Below are 17,156 nucleotides of genomic sequence, written 5' to 3' on the forward strand. Positions count from 1 at the left end.
TGGGTGGTTGTGACCAAAATGCTGATAGTAATATAGACACTGAAGTCCAGGCTGAGGCAGTAAGAGGAGATAAGGAACTTACTAAGAATGGCAGCCAAGGTCACTTTTGTTATGCATGAGCAAATAGATGATTGGAAACTGGAATTTATATTTAAAAAGGGAAGCCAAGCATAAAAATTTGCAGCCTGACTATGTGGTAGAAAAGAAAAATTCATTTTCTAGGGAGGAATTCAAGCCAGCTACAGAAATTTGCATAAATAAAAAGGAACCACGTGTTAATCACCAAGACAATAGGGAAAATGCCTCCAAGGCATTTCAGAGACCTTCGAGGCAGCCCCTCCCATCACAGGCCTGGAGGCTGAGGAGGAAACAATGGTTTCATGGGCCAGGCTCAGGGCCCCACTTCTCTGTGCAGCCTTGGTGCCCTGAATTGTGCCCACACCAGCTCCAGCCATGGCTAAAAGTGGCCAAGGTACAGCTCAGGCTGTTGCTTCAGAGGGTGCAAGCCCCAAGCCTTGGTAGCTTCCACTTGGGTTAAGCATGTGGGTGTGCAGAGTGTGAGAGTTGAGGTTCGGGAGCCTCCACCCAGATTTCAGGATGTATGAAATGCCTGGATATCCAGGCAGAAGTCTGTTGTGGGGTGAAACCCTCATGAAGATCCTCTACTGGGGCAGTGCAGAGGGGAAATGTAGGGTTGGAGTCTTCACACAAGAGACCCCACTGGGGCACTGTCTAGTGGAGCTGTGAGAAGAGGACCACTCTATTCCAGACCCTAGAATGGTAGATCCACTGACAGCTTGCAGCATGCATCTGTAAAAGCCCCAGGCACTCAATGTCACCCTGTGAAAGCAGCCAAGGAAGCTGAACCCTGCAGAGCTACAGGGCAGAGTGGCCCAAGACCATGGGAGCCCACTGTTGTATCAGTGTGCACTGGATATGAGTCATGGAGTAAACGGAGATCATTTTGGAGCTTTAAGATCTAATGACTGCCATGCTGGGTTTCAGACTTGCAAGTGGCCTGCAGCTCCTTTGTTTTGGCCAATTTCTCCCATTTGGAATGGGAGCATTTACCCAATGCCTGTGTCCCCATTGTATTTTGGAAGTAACTATCTTGCTTTTGATTTTACAGGCTTATAAGCAGAAAAAACTTGCCTTGCCTCAGATGAGACTTTGGACTTGGATTTTGGGTTAATGCTGGAATGAGTTAAGACTTTGGGGGATTGTTGGGAAGGCATGATTGTATTTTGAAATGTCAGAAGGACATGAGATCTGGGAGGGGACAGGAGTGGAATGATATGGTTTGGATGTGTGTCCCCACCCAAATCTCATGTCAAATTGTAATCCCCAATATTGGAGGTGGGGCCTGGTGGGAGGTGACTGGATCATGGGGGTAGATTTCCCCCTTGCTCTTCTCATCATAGTGAGTGAATTCTCATGAGATCTGGCTGTTTAAAAGTGTATAGCACCTCCCCCTTCACTCTCTTTCTCTTGCTCCGCCATGTAAGATGTGCCTGCTTCCCCTCTACAATGATTAAAAGTTTTCTGAGGCCTCTCCAGCCATGCTTCCTGTAAAGCAGAACAGTGTGTCAATTAAACCTCTTTTCTTTATAAATTATCCAGTCTCGGGTAGTTCTTTATAGCAATGTAAGAATGGACTAATACAATATCAAATTGGATTACTTTTGCAATCCAATTTTTCCTACCAATTAAGATTGATGGGCTGGGACACTGTAGATCTGGGTTTTATTCATTCAACAACATTCATTAAAAATTATTCAGTGAGCATCTACTCTGCAGTCAGGGGGGATCACAGTGGTAAACAGGCAAGAACTCCAATGTGCCTTTATTCTACTTACAATCTGTAAAGAGGTCAGACTCTAAGCAGGACAATGGTCTGATAGGGAAAAATGTGGAGTTCTGCAAACACAAAACAGAGCTGCCTAACTCAGGCAAAGGGCAGGCAAGGCTTTCCTCAGAATGTTATTGAAAACAATTTACTATTGTGATAAAATACACATTACATAAAATTTGCCATTTTAACCATTTTAAGTGTCCAGTTCAGTGAATTAAGTATGCTCATATTTTTGTGCAACCATCACCACCATCCATCTCCAGAACCTTTCCCTCTTCCCAGACTGAAACTCTGTCCCCGTTAAATACTATTGGAACTCCCCATCCCTCCAGCCCCTGGCACCCCTACTCTACTTCCTGTCTCTAGGAGTCTGACAACTCCAGGGACATCATACGAGCGGAATCATGCAGGAGGGGCAAGAGAGGATACTCAGGAGGCCAGGAGCCAGCTCCTGGAGGGTCTGGAAGCCACACTCCGGTGTCCCAAAGGCAATGGGAAGCCCCTGCCAGAGGTGTGAGTTGGAGGCAACATGTTTACACTCGAGTCTCCTGAAGATGAGTATGGAGGCAGATGGTGTGGCGAAGAGAAGGGAGCCAGGCTCCAAATGGGAGGAGCCTGTTGCTATCATCTGAGGAGCACTAACCATGGAGATGGAGGAGGATCAGCCATTGAGACTATGAGAAGAACCCATTGACCATGGGAAGTGACCTGAGGTCTGGGGTGAAGTTTTGGGATGAGGCAAAGCTGCTCTCAAACTGATCTCTTGGGCCACTGGGTGATAGAGAACCATCTGCAGAGTTGGGGTACACTGGAAGATATTATAATTTTGACCTCGGGCGAGTCACCCCCTCTCTGGGGATGAGGGGGAGATGGTTTATGTTGGTGGTCCTCAGATTTTGGTGCATATTACATGGCCTGGGGAGCGTTTGAAAAACCTAATGCACAATCCACCAGCCCAACCCAAAGTCAGAATCTCCAGGAATGGAATCCAGGCATCAGTGTTTTTAAGAAACATCCCAGGTGATTACAATATGCAGCTAAATTTGAGAACCTGTGGCCCAGGAACCACCTCATGTCTCCTGAAGCTCCTAAGCTATAAATTGTCCCACACAATGTATCCTCTGGTGCGTGGATCAATTCTGCCCTGGGTTTTCTGTCTCTAAACTCTCTGCCCACATCCCTATGGGTACCTCACAACCTGATGCAGCCCAGACTGCAAATACTCAGTGTCTACAGAAATCGGGCATGCAGACCAAGAGTGGGGATCAAACCAGCTGTTTTCTTTTAAGAAATTCTAGGAAAAATATTGCAGTGTCATTTAAGAGACTATGGAGAGAAGGTATTTTGCATAATACAGGAAATGGCACGAATATGGAATGTTTTTTACTGAGAATACGAAAAAGGCAGTTTCCCCAGATTGTTCCCACGGAGGGATGGATCTGAAAGCAGCGGCAAGTATTCGTTTTCTGCTCAGCCCTCCTGGCTCTTCAAGGATTCACTTCAGCCAGAAATGAGTTGGAAAACTTCCAGAAACAAGTATACATCCTCATTTAATTTCAGCAGCTGTTCTTATGAGTTTGCCTAAGGGTAAGATGTATTACTAAGTTTTAGCTTTTTTTTTTTTTTTTTTTTTTTTTTTTTTTTTAAATAAATGTGTTGTAAGCCTACAATGGATTTTTGAATCAAATCAGACCACAGCCAATTATTATTTTCAGTTAGTAAAGTTTGCTATGATGGATATTAAATCCTTTTTGTTTTTTTGCTTTGGTTTTATTTCTAATGGAAGGAAAATGAAAGAACAAGCTATAAAGAAGAGTGCATCTTGCTTTGAAGATCTTTCACATTTTCCTTTTTTTTTGAGACAGAGAGAGTCTCGCTCTGTCACCCAGACTGGAGTGCAGTGGCTCAATCTCAGCTCACTGTAAACCTGTTTCCTGGGCTCAAGCAATCCTCCCATCGACCCTCCCAGGTAGCTGAGACTATAGGTGCTGGCCACCACTCCCGTCTAGTTTTTGTATTTTTTGTAGATGGGGTTTTGCCATGTTGCCCAGGCTGGTCTCAAACTCACCGGAGGCATTGAGCTCAAGTGATCCACCCACCTCAGCCCCGCAAAGTGCTGGGATTACAGCGTAAGTCACTGTGCCTCACATTCTCCTTTTGATATTCAGATTAAGATATCTGAGGAAAAGATGACGGAAGGCATCAAGTTCTGCCTGTGGTTTTGCGATGCTAACCCCCAGGAGGCTGAGAAATCCTGGGTGCTGAGATCAAATACTGGGGTGAGTGCCTGAATTTTTACTTTTTATCCACCATGTGCATGGCTGGCAGAGCGCTCAGGCTCCTCTGAGTTCCTGAGATTCTTGTTCCTAAAGGGGCTTGAAGCCTCCCTAGGTGTGGCCTTTACTGTCTGGATTAGTTCACGCACCATCCCCGAGGCCTCACTCCAACCACTTGGAGCTACTCACAACCGTGGGTTGCCCTCACTCAACTACCTGCCTCCTGCTGCCGCCCCCGATTTATCTCATACGTCGCAGTCCAGATTTGTCTTTACTGAAACACGATTTTTCTCATGCATTTTTTAAAAATCTGAAATACCTTTCTGCTCACTTCAGAATAAAGTTTAAATCTCTAGTCTGCAACCCAAATCCCTCCACAATCAAGATGTGATTTTCAGTCCCACAGAAGTCATTGAGGTCCCATGATGCAGGGTTAGGGACGTCATTGGCCCTAAGGAGTTCCCATTCACAGTGAGAATCTGGATCTACCCAGCCCAGTGTGCTCCAGGCTACATGATGGTGTCTACACCACATGCTTGGAGCACAGAGGATGTGCTGCATGGCCTGGTCCAGCTGCTGGACTGTTGTGTACCTCAGTTTCTCCATTTGGCAGCAGAGATAATAACGAAACCTCATCTTTTGTCATTGTTTTTGGAAGACAGGGTCTTTCTCTGTTGCGCAGGCTGGAGTGCAGTGGTGTGATCGTAGCTCACTGCAGCCTCAACCTGCTGGGCTCAAGCAATCCTCCTGCCTCAGCCTCCCAGGTAGCTGGGACGACAGACACACACCACCACACCCAGGTATTTATTTATTTTTTTTGGCAGAGATGGGGTCTCACTATGTTGCCTAGGCTGGTCTTGAACCCCTGGCCTCAAGTGGTCCTCTAGCCTTGGTTTCACAAGTGTTGGGATTAGAGGTGTGAGCCACTGCGCATGGCCAATAGAACCTAATCTTAAGTGGATGTGAAGAGCAAGTGAGTCAACCAACTCGAAGTACATAAAACAGTGCCTGGCCTGAAAGAAATGCTCAATCACATCTTCTGTTGTTACTGTCTCCCTTATAAAAAAATCCATTCTCTCTGAAGGGGTTAGAAGAGGCTTCACAGGAGTTATCATCTGAGCTAGAATGTTAAGGATTAATGCTTTCAATTACGATCAGGTCTAGCTTATCTATTTCTTTTTCTTTCTTTTATTTTTTATGCTTTTGGTGTCACAGCTAAAAATCCATTGCCAAATCCAAGGTCATGAACATCTCCCTTATGCTTCTATGATTTTTACAGTTTTCACATGTATTTAGGTCTTTGATCTATTTCGGGTAAAGTTTTGTATATGTTGGGCAGACACTTCTAAAACGCTTTACAAGCATTAACTCACGTAATCTTTAAAAATAACCCTATGGGGCAGGTACTATCATTCCTGCTTTGTAGATGAAGACACAGGAGCATAGCATTGTTAAGTAACTTGCCCGGCAGTTGGTGGGTCAGGGGTGCGGCTGGGATAGAAACCCGGTTGTACGAGGCAGTTACATGCCTTGCCCAAGGTCAGCAGTTAACAGAAGAAGGAGCCAGGATTGGACTTCACGCAGCAGGTCCCAGAACTTGTGGTCTCGTGACTATGGCACGTTGCATCTTGACAACAACTTGCTAAATATATGAAAGCTGTGATTTTTAAACAAAAATACACCAGACCATCAACAACTTTGATCACAATGCCACCTCTCACATTCTCTTCCTCACTCAGAAGGAACCTGATGCCAGAAGCTCACACTCATGAGACTCACACAGAAGAACCAGGTGGGGACAGAAGGATGGCTCCCTGTCATCGTCACAGCGTGTCTCCAGCAGACACGGCAGCTGTGGCAGCAGCCGGCCCCATTCTGCCCTCTTCTCAAGGCTTATTCAGGAAAAACCTCTTGCCAGGAGCTTTGTCGTCAGCTGCCCAGTGACCATGGACCCGCACTGGCAGGAGGCCCTTCTTACTGAAAGATCCATCAGTGAAGGACCCTGTTGGCTGGCTCAGCACTTGCATTCCATTCTGGTGAAGGGGCTCCACCCCTTTTTCAAGATGGTCTTCGCCCTGTGGGCACTCAGCCAGTACCTGCATCTGCGATGGATTCTGTGGCTTCAACCCAACTGTGGCACCGGGGCCCTGCAGCTGGAGATGCTGTTGAAACACGTGAGCCCAGTGTCCACTGGAAGCCCTGTCCTGCTGCAGCTGGGGGACCCTGTTATCCTGGAGCGGGGCATGTGCTCTCTGCTGTCAGACCTCGGTTCCTTCTTCCAGAAAACTTTTACAAGGTAAATGCTCAGGTTTCCAAAACAGGCTGAGATGTACATAAGGCCCAGGAGAATGATGGTGTCTGCTTTGTGGTCCTCACGTGGGACTGTCCAGCCCCCACTAGTAAGCAATGGGGACACACGCAGGCTTTTCCAGGACAGGCAAGGCCACTGTCTCCACTTCCTCCATGCTGCCCTGGCCCTGGTGCCCTGCCTGGAAGTTCTGCCTGCCGGTGCCTCCTCTCCTGGGCACGGCACAGGTGTGTTCCCTCCTCAGTCTGTCGATTCACTCTTCTCCTCACCCAAACCCTCTGTTTCCCTCGGCACCTGTCCAGATCCTATACCCCTGTAAGCCTCTGCTCAGCTCCCAACCTTCCAGCAGGAAGGCTCAACAATCTCCGTCCATCACAGACCTTCTGTGCTCATGCTGTACTCCCTCCTCACCAACAGAACAGATCCTACAGGCCGAGAGGTTGTGGGAAGCAGATGCAGGAGCTCGGGGGAAAGGATAAGAGAGGTTGGACATGGGCGCAGGATGAGGCCTGCTCTCCAGTCTGGTCCCTGGCACCCCCTGAAGCCCCCAGACAGAGACCTTCATGTTGACACTGAAGCAATGTCCACTGAAGCACAAGTGAGCTCTTTTCAGAGCGATGACAATCGGCCCAGCCTCGGAAGACTCCGTTTCCCATTTCTGCTGCACACTAGGCCACCGCAGCTGACGGGGCCAGTGACCTGCGGAGAAGCAGCAGCGACTCCAGGCCAAGGGAGGCAGGGGAACTGTGTGCCGGGTACCTGGCCTCCACGGAGGGCCCTGTCCAATGCCTGCTGGAAGCTGACTGTGCAGAGACTTGACCCTTTACAAATATTAGTAGCCTCTGCAGACCTCACCAGTAGAGTGAGGTCTGTGTCGGGGCGGTGGGCAAAGTCTTCAGCAGAGTGAGTTACATGAATCATTCCCACTGTGTATCCATACTTGACACCCCAGTTTTCTCCTGCAGGTTCATCTGGCCTTCTCCACTGACTAGATTTCAAATTTTATGAGAGTAGGGTCCACACGTCATTTTTCCTTTGTGTTCCAACCTTCCTTCCTTCCAACCCCATGGCCACATTACTTCTGTGTATCTTTAATCTCATACAAACTTGAAGGATGGAAGTTTTGCTGGCATCCCGGCCAATACAGCCCACTTTGGAGCCCCCAGATCCCAGCATAACATCATTGCTCTGGAGGGGCTGGGATGTAACCAAGACAACCCCGGCATAGATAAGACCCGTGTGTACGAAGCCCACCAGTCACCCAAACACGCCACCATGTAGCCTCTGTACTTGAATTTGAAGAACGAGAGAGAAGGAATCTTAAGTGATGGGAGAAGGCTGTCACTCTCTAATTCACAACCAAAAAAGAAAACATATGGAAAGTAGAATATCTGGAATTTTTGAAAGAGCAATGGGGCAAAACCTAGTAAGTCCCCAGATGTTCAGACACAAGAAGAGTGGTGCTCTTGAGCAGTGAGGGGATGAATAATTTCCTGGATGTGACTCAAAGGCAGAGAGATAAAGATCTTAAAGAAAAGGAAGACTCACTTTGGGAGGCTGAGGCAGGTGGATCACCTGAGGTCAGAGGTTTGAGACCAGCCTGGCCAACATGGTAAAACCCTGTCTCTACTAAAAATACAAAAATTAGCCAGGCGTGGTGGTGGGTACCTGTAATCCCAGCTACTCAGGAGGCTGAGGCAGGAAAATCGCTTGAGTCTGGGAGGTGGACGTTGCAGTGAGCTGAGATCATGCCATTGCACCCCAGGCTGGGTGACAAGAGCAAAACTCGGTCTCAAAAAAAAAAAAAAATTAAAAAAGGGAACAGGAAGTCTAAAACCCAGGCGAGCCAGCTTTAAAGAGGCCCTCACTGTGGGTTCCACAGTGACTAAAGATGGTGGGGTGTGGGAGTAGAATAGAGACAAAAACTCAGAGCAAAGGGCTGAACTTTTAAGATTTTCATTTAGAAGTTTTATTCAAAAAAATCTTGATATGAAGAATGAAATTAGACCCCAATTTCTCACCACTGAAAAAAATCAACTCAAAATGGTTTAAAGACTTAGCCATAAGACCCAATGTTATAAAACAAGAAGAAGAAAGTGCAGTGGAAATACTTCGTGGCATTAGTCTGGACAAGGATTTTATAGAAAAGAACTCAAAGGCACAGGCACAAACACAAAAATAGAAAAAGGCAATTACAGTAAACTAAAAAGCTTCTGCACAGCAAAAGAAACGATCGACAGAGTGAAGAGGCAGCCTGCAGAATGGGAGGAAATATCTGCAAACGATGCATCTGACAAGGGGTTAGTTTCCATAATACATCAGGAACTCAAACAACTCGATAGCAAAAACCGAATCATTTGATTAAAAAACGGGCAAAAGAACCGAATAGACACTTCCCAAAAGAAGACATACAGATGGCAAACAGGTCTAGGAGAAAATCTTCAACATCAATAATCATCAGAGAAATGCAAATGAAAACGACAATGAGAAACCATCTCACCCCCGTTAGAATGGCTGTTATCAGAAAGACAAAAATTAACAAATGCTGGTGAGGATATGGATAAGGAGGACATTTTATACACTGTTAGTGGAAATGTAAATTAGTATAACCATTATGGACCCCAGTATGGAGGTTCCTCAAAAAAGGAAAAATAGAGCTACTATATGATCCAGCAACCATATGGTTGTATACTGGGTAGACATCCAAAGCAAATGAAATCAGTATGCTGAGATACATGCACTTCCATGTTCACTGCAGCACTATTCACAGTAGGCAAGACATGGAATCAACCCAAGTGTCCATTAATGGATGAGTGAATGTAGAAAATGTGGTATACATATATACAAGGAAATAGTATTTAGCCAAAGAAAAGAATGAAATCCTGTCATTTGCAGCAACATGGATGAACCTAGAGGACACTAGGTTAAGTGAAATAAGCCAGGTACAAAAAGCCAGATATCACATAGTCTCACTCATATGTGCATCTAAAACATTGCTCTCATAGAAGTAGAGAGTAGAGTGGTACTGGGAAAGTGTGTGTGTGTGTGTGTGTTTGTGTGCAGGTGGGTAATGGGGAGAGACTGGTCAATGTTACAGTGAGGTAGAAGGAATAAGTCCTAGTATTCCATTACACAGTTGGGTGATAATGGTTAACAATAATGTATTGTCTATTCAAAATATCTAGAAGCAAAGATTTTGGGTATTCTCACCACAAATAAATGATAAATGTTCAAGCTGATGAATCTGATAATTACTGTAATTTGATAATTACACATTGTATACATGTATTGAAACATCACACTCATTCAGGTGTGGTGGCTCACACCTGTAATCCCAGCACTTTGGGAGGACGACACTGGCAGATCACGAGGTCAGGAGTTCAAGACCAGCCTGACCAACATGGAGAAACTCCGTCTCTACTAAAAATACAAAATGAGCCGTGCATGGTGGTGCACGCCTGTAATCCCAGTTACTTGGGAGGCTGAGGCAGAAGAATTGCTTAAACCTGGGAGGCGGAGGTTGCAGTGAGCTGAGATCTCACCACTGCACTCCAGCCTGGGCAACAGAGCAAGACTCTGTCTCAAACAACAACAACAACAAACAAACAAACAAAAATCACCCTGTACCACATTAAATAAGTACAATTATTATGTGTCATCTAAAAATAAAATAAAATTTTTAAAATGGCATAATATATTGGGCTATCTTGAAAACCAGTTTGGGCTATTTGGGAGAAAAAAAAAAAACCATGCTGTCTTTTTGAGTAAATTCTATGTCTGGAACCAACTAACCCATGCATCTGTTTACCTGACATTTGTTGATCATTAAAGATACCACATTTGATCAGGAATGCACCTGCTCTCCTATATCCAGGAGCAGCATATACTATAAAGGGGAAGTAAACTATAGCTGGAGGTGAAGGGGGAAGGCTTTCGAGGAGGGGCCTAGAGAACTCATTCGGTGTGCATGGGGGAGAGTTGAAGGGAGAACTCTTCAGTTGTCAGCATCCATGTGTGGAAAGGCTCACGAATCTGATGCATTTAGGGGACTACAAGTAGGTTGGAAGAGTTGTAAAACAGTAAGTGGGTAGGGATGCGGGGTGGTAAAAGATACAGCAAGACTGGGGGACAGGTCAGGCTATGGGAAGCCTTGTGTTCCAGGGGATTTGGGGCTTCATTTTCTTCGTGATAGGTAAACTTGGAAAGCAAAGTCATAGAAGACCCAGATAATCAGATTTTCATTTCAGAAATATCACCAAGACGGCTGAGGGGAGATGGGAGGCAGAAGGCTGGTGATGGGGAGGCCTAAGAAATAGTGAAAGCACAAACTACAAAAATGAGATCTAAAAGAAGATGGATTTGAGAAAAAGTAGGAGTCAGAATCTACAGGGTGCGGGTGTGTGGCGGGAACAAGAAGGAAATATGATTTCTCATCCTCGCACCTAGGTGACAGAGTGTATGGGTTACTAAGAACTAAGATGGGAGATGAAGAAGGAAGAGAAGGTTTGGAGAAGGGAGTCAGAGTGGGGTTTGCGCAAGTTGACCGTGAGATGCCTCTGAGACTTCCAGGTAGTTGCTCCATAGGCAACTGGAAGTTGGTGTCTAAAGAGAGACAAGGGACAGAGATGGCAGGTTCATCACCTATGGATGACAGTCAAAGCCACATCTTATACAACATAAAGTCCCTCAAAACAAAGCACTTCTTGAGCAAAGGGTACGGCTGAGGGTGACAGCCAGGGGAACATCAATTTTCATCAGGTGGGTGGATGAGGTTCCATTTGGTGTCAATACTCACACTGAAGTTCCTCACATTTGACGGCTGCAGGGTACCCTTTGGGCTATTACAGTTGAAAATTGTCTCATAATTCAAGTACTTAAAATAGCCTATCACAATCCCACTTCGTCTGCATCATATTAGCAAGTGTTTCAATGATAAGGTTGGAAAATTGTACGAGTTTGTGATTCCTTGTCTGAAAAATAGATTGAAATTAAAGTAGGCTTCAATGTACATTCGCTCAACAAATATTCCTTTTATAAAATGTTATCCTGTCTGGGTGCACTGGCTCACGCCTGTAATCCCAGCACTTCGGGAGGCCTAGGCAGGTGGATCATCTGAGATCAGGAGTTCGAGACCAGCCTGGCCAACATGGTGAAAACCCATCTCTACTTTAAAAATACAAAAATTAGCCAGGCATGGAGGCAGGTGCCTGTAATCCCAGGTACTTGGGAGGCTAAGGCAGGAGATTTGCTTGAACCCGGGAGGCAGAGGTTGCAGTGAGCTGAGACCACGCCATTGCACCCCAGCCTGGGCAACAAGAGTGAAACTCCATCTCAAAATAAATAAACAAATAAATAAAAATAAAATAAAATAAAATAAAATGTTATCCTATTAGTTCTTCTTCTTCCGAGCCTACCAGGTAAAAGTGTGAGGACCTCTGCTTGGGATTCAAAGCCATCACCAGCCTGTCCCAAGTTATTTCTCATCTTCTATTTCTTTCTGCCAGACTCATCTCTTTGTTATTTCCCAAGTAAGCCCACTCAGTCTACCTTGGGCAAGCCCCCTCTGGGTATTTATAAAATACATGAAATTTTCATTAGTTTCATTTTTTAAAATGAACATTTTAGCATAAATATGGCTTAGTAATATAAGTTACGGTAAATTATAGGTTATAGTAAATTCTGTGAAAGTTCAGTTAACTGGATGATATGATTTGGCTGTGTCTCCACCCAAATCTCATCTTGAATTGTAGCTCCCATAATTCTCATGTGTCTTGGGAGGGACCAGATGGAGATAATTGAATCATGGGGTGGTTTCCCTCATCCAGTTCTCATATAGTGAGTTAGTTCTCACAAGATCTGGTGGTTTTATAAAGGGCTTTTCCCTTCACTGGGCACTCATTCTCTCTCCTGTTGCCCTGCAGAGTTTCCACCATGATTGTAAGTTTCCTGAGGCCTCCCCAGCCATGCAGAACTGTGAGTCAATTAAACCTCCTTCCTTTGTAAATTACCCAGTCTCAGGTATTTCTTCACAGCAGGGTGAGAACAGACTAATACAGTAAATTGGTGCCACTGAGAGTGAGGTGCTACTATAAAGATACCCCAAATGTGGAGGCTACTTTGGAACTGGGTAACAGGCAGAGGTTGGAACGGTTTGGAGGGCTCAGAAGAAGACAGGAAAATGTGGGAAAGTTTAGAACTTCCTACAGATTAGAGGGCTCAGAAGACAGGAAGATGTGGGACAGTTTGGAACTCCCTAGAGACTTGTTGAATAGCTTTGATGAAAATGCTGATATTGAAGTCCAGGCTGAGGTAGTCTCAGATGAAGATAAGGAACTTGTTGGGAAGTGCAGTAAAGGTCACTCTTGCTATGCAGAAAGACTGGTGGCATTGTGCCCCTGCCCCAGAGATCTGTGGAACTTCAAATTTGAGAGTGATGATTTAAGGTATCTAGAGGAAGAAAATTCTAAGTAGCAAAGTGTTCAAGAAGAAGCAGAGAATAAAAGTTTAGAAAATTTGCAACCTGATGATGTGATAGAAAAGAAAATCCCATTTTCTGGGGAGAAATTCAAGTTGGCTGCAGAAATTTGCATAAGTAACAAGGAGCCCAATGTTAATCACCAAGACAACAGGGAAAATGTCCCCAGGGCATGTCAGAGACCTTCATGGTAGCTCCTCCCATCACATGCCTGGAGGCCTAGAAGGGAAAAATACTTACCTGGCCTGGATCCAGGGCCACTCTGCTGTGTGCAGACTTGGGACTTGGTGCCCTGTGTCACAGTCATTCCAGTCATGGCTAAAAAGGGCCAATGTACAGCTCGGGCCATTGCTTCAGAGAGTGCAGGCCCCAAATCTTGGCAAATTCCACGTGACGTTGGGCCTTCGGGAGCATAGAAGTCAAGAATTGAGATTTGGGGACCTCCACCTAGATTTCAGAAGATGTATGGAAATGCCAGGATGTCCAGGTAGAAGTTTGCTGCAGAGGTGGGGCCCTCCTGGAAAACTTTGCCAGGGCAGTGCGGAAGGGAAATGTGGGGTCAGAGCCCCCACACAGTGTCCCCACTGGGGCACTGCGTAGTGGAGCTGTGAGAAGAGGGCCACCATCCTTCCGACCCCAGAATGGTAGATCCACCAATAGCTTGCACCATGTACCTGGAAAAGCCACAGACAATGTCAGCCTATGAAAGTGGCTGGGAGATAGGCTGTACCCTGTAAAACCACAGGGGCAGAGCTGCCCCCTGTGGGAGCTCACTTCTTGCATCAGCGTGACCTAGATGTGAGACACATTTTTGGAACTTTAAGGTTTAATGACTGCCTTATTGGATTTTGGACATGCATAGGGCCTGCAGCTTCTTTGTTTTGACTAATTTCTCCCATTTGGAATGGGTATATTTACCCAATGCCTATACCCGCATTGTATCTAGGAAATAACTAATTTGCTTTTGATTTTACAGGCTCATAGGCAGAAGGGACTTGCCTTGTCTCAGATGAGACTTTAGACTTGGACTTTTGAGTTAATGTTGGAATAAGACTTTGGGGGACTGTTGGAAGGGCATGATTTTGTTTTGACTTGTGAGGACATGAGATTTGGGAGGGGCCAGGGGCAGAATGATATCCCCACCCACATCTCATCCTGAATTGTAGTTCCCATAATCCCCATATGTCTTGAGAGGGACCAGGTGGAGATAATTGAATCATGGGGTTGTTTCCCCCATCCTGTTCTCCTGATAGTGAGCTGGTTCTCATGACACCTGATGGTTTTTTAAGGGGTTTCCCCCTTTGCTGGGCTCTCATTCTCTCTTCTGCCACCCTGTGAAGAGGTGCTTTCTGCCATGATTGTAAGTTTCTTGAGGTCTCCCCGGCCATGCAGAACTGTGAGTCAATTAAACCTCTCTCCTTTATAAATTACCCAGTCTCCAGTATTTCTTCATAGCAGCATGAGAATGGACTAATACACTGGAATTATCTAGAGGATTGGGAACTTTCAATTAAATACACTTTCTTGGTGAATTTTCTAACTAAAGAAGAGATCTTTGCAATTTCAGTCCTTATTAGGGAAATATTTCCAGATTTTATACTTTCTTGATTTATTAGAATGAGGTATACAATATGGAATTATTATTGACTAAGACAATCAGTTTTCATTGTCCAAAATTATTGGTGTGGATGTACAAAAAGGGATTAGATCAAATCTATATCAATTCCCAGAAACTGTTTTCCTTGATATTTTCTGTGTTATTGTTATTCTTTTCCATGTATGTTGTATACAGAAAAACTATCCCAGGGTTTAGCATGTGAGTTGGCTGGGTTTTAACTAATTGAGACTTCATTTGACTTTTCCAAAAGTCAAATAAATCCAAAAGTTTCATGAATATTTACATCAGTAAGATAATTTAAAAAGAGAAATTAAAAAGTTAGTACAACTTCCAGGTAACTTACTGAGAAGAAATGTGTGTGTGAGTGTGTGTGTGTGTGTGTGTGTGTATTAACTGATAATTTATATTAATATTTCTTAAACCAATTCAAAGTAAATTGCAATAAAAGCACAGTCTGCATGTTCCCAGAATGGTTATGATAAAAGAGACACAAATAGCTAAAGAGTGGGCTAATTACATCAGGAACTAGGGATGGAATAATTACTATAATTAGGCACAATTTGGTTTTTAGTTCTGGAAAATCAAGGCCAAAAGGGAAACATGTTGCATAGCTCAGTATTTGACAAAATGATAGCAATACTTTTAAGGGTGAGATGATAAAAAAGAAAGAACCTTGGACTTGAAAAGGAACCCTGAATTTCAGTCTAAAACTACTAGCTGTCCAGCTGTGAGCAGGTTACTCAACACTGTTTAATGCAATTTCCTTCACTACAACATGAGAGATTGGGGTGGATGATCTCTAAGAGATTTCTTTCATCTTTCACTTTGTCAAATTCAAAAGTTACATTAATATTTACATCAGTAGAAGATATTCAGCAAATTATTTAGTTACGTTATTACCAGACTTCTATTGAAAAGGATAACTATTATTTATTTATTTATTATTTGTTCTTAAGTTAAGATGGGGGTCTTTCTCTGTTGCCCAGGATGGTCTCAAACTCCTAGCCTCAAGCAATCCTCCTGCCTTGGCCTCCCATAGGTGTGGGCCACCATGCCCAGCCTAGGGACAACTATTTATCATGGAAAGGAAATTAAACATTCATAGTGAACCCAAGATGTTATTAATTAGGGGGAAATAGATTCTCTCTATATATCAATTAAAAATTTCAATTATAATATTGCCTAGGTTTCTTTAATTGACACATTATAGCAGCTTTCCTAATGTCAAAGACATATCCAGATAGTAGTAACTATTTGGCAATTGCATTTCTCCCTCTATTCCATGGCTTCTCTTGAGTTACCACATTTCCTGATCAAGCTAATTATATCAGGAACAATTTACTGACATTTCTGTAGTAAATAAAAATGAAAGATCCTGTTGTACGTGATATAGAACATAATTTATAGGGCGAAGCACAGAAGAGGTTCGCTGGCCATGGAAGGGGCTATCCCCATTGGTTTAGCAACGATCATATGAAAGTTACTGCTCCTGAAGCCCGCAGGGGAGTCTTCACTGGAGACTGTGCCAATCCTGCAGCTAACTCCTGTCACTGGAACATTCTACACACATAAAACATGTCACCAGAATACAGGAATTCTGCCTCCAAATCTGCAACCTTGTAGATGTATCTCTTAAGGAGACCCTGCGGAAAGCAGAAAGCTGACCATAGAAGCCAGCAGGTCCTCGGGCAGTGGCTGCTAGCAAGTGACATGAGGAAGGCCTCCAAGGACAACCCAAGGAGTCCTGGTGAGCTTGTTTCTCTGCACGGGTTTAATTTGTGGGTGTGCTACAAACGTCACATGTGCTCCCGAGTGGTTTCATTAATAGGCCATATAACAGACAGTTAGGATTACCAGCTGCGGCTGAAAGATTGAAGAAACACTCTGGTACTCAGAACCTAAAGTGAGTCCTCTCTGCATGGAATTTGACCATCAGCTGACTTCCTGCTTTTGTTGCCCTGGCTGATAAGGGTTGAATATTACCTCTATTCATGACAGCATTATTTATGGTAAGTTGCATGGGGATAAGGAGAACCATAAGCACTGGGAGGGAGTTACAGCTGCCACTTCTCCCAGTCTGGTGACCCTTGTGCACGTTCCTGGTGGGGCTCTGAAGACACGCCCCTGGCTCCTCAGAGGCATCAGGCAGGGAAGATTCCACTCCCTCCTGTGGACGTCCTGCTCCCCGCACAGAGCTGACATCTGGCAGCAGGGCTGGGGGAGAAGGCAGCTCCTGTGTGGTTGGGGGGACAGCAGCATTGAATACTGCAGGAGAGGTGCACACGTGTGATGTCACCCTGCTGGCTGACCGTTTCTGTCCCAGATCCTACCGAGTCCAGCTGATGCTGAATGTGGACTCAGGTGGAGCCGGAATGTTTGCTTGGTCCACACAAGGCCCCGATGGGTGTTTCAAAGCAGGTGTCAGGCCCCTGACATAGGCCAACCTTCCTGAACAATATGCCTTCCATGGGTTCATGTCAGAAACTGGATGATGGTGGGAATTCTGAGTATTTTCTGAAATAAAATTATTACGAAGTAATAAAAAGAAGCGAGAGAGCTACACCAACACCAAAGATGGGGCTGGGTAAAGGAGCACTGGGTTTTTTGAAAAGTGAACTGCTGGCTTG

General features: G+C 44.8%; 1 protein-coding gene across 4 annotated transcripts in view; it reads right to left on the minus strand.

Annotated features, from left to right (window-relative positions):
* Positions 1-17,156, minus strand: part of DPP6 (dipeptidyl peptidase like 6) — a 1,147,427-nt gene that overhangs the window by 175,643 nt on the left and 954,628 nt on the right. The window lies entirely within an intron of this gene.

Source organism: Macaca thibetana, chromosome 3 (genome assembly GCF_024542745.1).
Source record: "Macaca thibetana thibetana isolate TM-01 chromosome 3, ASM2454274v1, whole genome shotgun sequence".
Classification (NCBI taxonomy): Eukaryota; Metazoa; Chordata; class Mammalia; order Primates; family Cercopithecidae; genus Macaca; species Macaca thibetana.